The sequence below is a fragment of the Jaculus jaculus genome, chromosome 1 (genome assembly GCF_020740685.1).
Source record: "Jaculus jaculus isolate mJacJac1 chromosome 1, mJacJac1.mat.Y.cur, whole genome shotgun sequence".
NCBI lineage: Eukaryota > Metazoa > Chordata > Mammalia > Rodentia > Dipodidae > Jaculus > Jaculus jaculus.
In genome coordinates this window covers 112,864,899-112,868,390 of record NC_059102.1, presented here as the reverse complement: position 1 = coordinate 112,868,390, position 3,492 = coordinate 112,864,899, and the positions used below count along the sequence as shown (strand labels likewise).

The 3,492-nt window shown below is 38.7% G+C and overlaps 1 non-coding gene across 1 annotated transcript; it reads right to left on the bottom strand.

Annotated features, from left to right (window-relative positions):
• Positions 1-2,622: 2,622 nt before the first annotated feature.
• Positions 2,623-2,729, bottom strand: LOC123458145. Its single transcript, XR_006635443.1, has one exon. It is a non-coding gene; the product is annotated as a U6 spliceosomal RNA (small nuclear RNA).
• Positions 2,730-3,492: the final 763 nt, after the last annotated feature.

The window sequence follows — 3,492 nt, the reverse complement described above, 5'->3', positions numbered from 1 at the left end:
CTCAATATTTTCTTTATTGCTTTTAATGTAAGGACACCCAGATAGATAATTTTTCTTTCACTTGTCTACCATGGTGTATTTATTCCTCATTTTCTCTGCTGCATATCTTTTAAATGGTGTCTTGTAAAGTTTATTTTGTTTACTCATTTGTAATTTTTTAGGGCATGCCCTTTTTGGATAACTGACTTTGAATTTCTTTTAAAGCAGGTTAGTTATAAATAATAAAACATAAATTTTGAAATGAATAATTAACAACAACCAAGAGTACTTACATTATAAGTGCAGATACATAGAAATGCTTAAATGCTATCATTTTTTATTAATGACTTTTTAAATTTTATTTCTTTATTTGAGAGAAAGAGAGGCAGATAGATAGAGGATGGACACGCCAAGGCCTCCAGCCACTGCAAATGGTCGAACTCCAGACACACGTGCCACCTTGTGCATCTGTTTCATGTGGGTCCCGGGAAATGAAACCTGAGATATTTGGCTTTGCAGGGAAGTTTTTTAACCATTAAGCAATCTCTCCAGCCCATAATGGCATTTTTTAATTTTAAAAAATGTTGCAAATGGTGATAAAAATGCCTTGCTTATTTTTTATCAGGTATATTAGTTTCTTTTGTGTAATTGCGCTCACAATACTTCACAAAAATAACTTATGAGCTGGTCAGTCAGTAAAATGTTTGCATTTACATCATTGGGATATGAGTTTGATCCCCAGCACCCATGTTAATATCTCAGCAGGATGGCACACACCTACAATCCAATCTGGAGGAAGGGGAGATGAAAGGATTGTGGTACTCATGGCCAGCCAGTCTAGCCTAACTGGTCAGTTTCAAGCCAATGAGAGAACTTGTCTCCCATTGTGGATAGCATACCTCACTCAAAGTTTTTCTCTGTCCTTCACATGCACACTCATACATGTTCATGCAAATTGATACACATACATGTGCATGAACATGAACATAGACACATTAAAAAATAAAGAACTTGAGGAATGATTTATTTTGACTCATGGCTTCAGGGGGTTTCAGTATATCATGGTGGGGGAGGTATGACAGAGTTACTCAGTTCACGGAAACTGACATATGGCCAAGTAGGGATTCAGTTAAAATAAGAAAAAAAAAAAACTGACTTTTTTGCTGACATGCTTTTTTCCTGTATAAATGTCATATTTGACCCTTCAACACACATGCACGCATGCATGCACGCACACACACACACACACACACACACACACACACACACGCACACACATAAACACGCACACAATGTACTACTTTTCAGATGCTTGGAGCTTCCTGGACATTTCTACATGTTTTGTCAAATTTCAACACAACTATATTTGAGAGCATTGTAAAGTAACACTATAATGTTAAATGTTGCCAAGAATATGGAGGAGTTAGTGCCTCCAGAGAAAGCAGCATTTAGCGAGGGAATAGACAATGAATATATTCTCAGTCTCTCTATATCTGATTGGGATCATTTGTAGGCATAGCTTATATTCCTAATGGCTCAATCTTACTGTTATCATGATATTCAGTTTATGTAAATAATCATTTTTTTTTCTATTTCTTGCCTCACTTTCCCTCCTACTGTTTCATTTCTTTCTTTCTATTGTTTTGGAAATCATCTCCCAAATCATTTGTTTCCTAATCCTTATTCTGAGCATTGATTTTGAAGTAACCCAAGTTAAAATAACTATCTTTTGTTCATGGTAAAGATTTGTGGGCTTCCATTAGGAAATTGGTATATTTATACTATTAAGGTTTCCTAAACATAAACTATGTCTTCCACATATACCAATCCAACAAATCAAAAATCCTCATGGTAAATCTAGGAAGCTTTTCACTTTCTGTTCCTGAGTAGATTACTGCTGTAAAGTTTGCAATTAGGAAAACTGGTTTTCCACTCCAAGAATGTCTGATAGCAAACTAACAAATTTTCTATCCTATTGAAGCTCAACCCATGCTGCCAGTAATACATATTTCTGCTCAAGGAATTTTAGTAACAAATCTTAGTAAGATGGATAGACAGGTGGAGTGTGTGAGCGGGAGCCGGTGGACGAGGAGCCACCGCCTGGCCGGTGATGTACCGTGGTTCAGCGGATGGCCAAGATTGGCCAATCAGAAGTTTTACCTTATCAGTCCTGACACCAAAAAAGTAGCACTCGAGAAGAATTTCAAAGAGATATCCTTTTGCTCTCAGGGCATCCAACGCGTGCACCACTTTGGGTTCATCTGCCGGAAGTCTGCGGGCGGCAGTGGTGGCTTTCATGTCCCGTTTACGTGTTCCAGTGCACCAACGAGGCTCTGGTCCTTCCTACTAGTAAGAGCAGCCAGATGACCACCATCACCTTTGCCAGCGGGGGCGTGGCCACCATGCGGACCAGTGGGACGGAGCCCAAGATCAAATACTACCGGAGCTGTGTGCCCCGCCCCCACTCCCTGCAACAGTGACCCAGAGCAGCTGAGGAAGCAATTGAAGGAACTCATCAATGCTATTGAAGAAAGTGGTTTATAGCCTCAAAAGTATCACCTACAGCCGAAATCAGAATAAACATTCCAGGACTGGGCATCCTTATTTTTACCTCCCTGGGAGCTGACCTTGGCTTTTATTTTTTTTAATATGGAACGCTTCACGAATTTGCGTGTCATCCTTGTGCAGGGGCCATGCTAATCTTCTCTGTATCATTCCAATTTTAGTATATGTGCTGCCGGACCGAGCACACTGACCTTGACTTTTAAAGCAATATTCCTGAGGACCAAATGATTCCAATGTCACAAGTATTTAACATATTTCAAATAGATCTACATTCCCCAGTGTTTTATTTTTGATCACTAAAGACAATGAGAACCTACCTGCCAACATTCTTCTTGAAATGTTAAGACTGGGCATTCTCTGAAATCTTTTTAATCAAGATTTAAAAAAAAATAAATTCTAAACATAGTTTGCAAAAAAAAAAAAAGATAGAAGGATGGATAGACAGAGTTTGTCAAAGATTGGTAATGTCTGACAATATCGCTTAAGATAAATTTTTAAAAAAAGACCTTTCCCCTTTTGAGGGAGCCTTCTTGTAGATATGAGATTTTTGAACAGCTGTCACTGCTTCTTCTCTGGTTTAGTTCAAGCTCATATAATTTTAGAAACCTACATAATTCCTTTAAAATTCTTGAAATATCTACAGCTCTCTGTTCACATCTTCCCAAAACAGAATTGGAATCAGTTAAGCATTCTGAAGTAAATTACAGTATTTGAAAAATTGCCATGTTGGGGCTGGAGAGATGGCTTAGCGGTTAAGCAATTGCCTGTGAAGCCTAAGGACCCCAGGACCCACTAGCCAGATGCACAAGAGGGCACACGTGTCTAGAGTTTGTTTGCATTGGCTGGAAGCCCTGGCACACCCATTCTCTCTCTCTTTCTCTCTATCTGCCACCCCCCGCCACTCTCAAATAAATAAATAAAAATGAACAAAAATATTTTTTAAGTTGC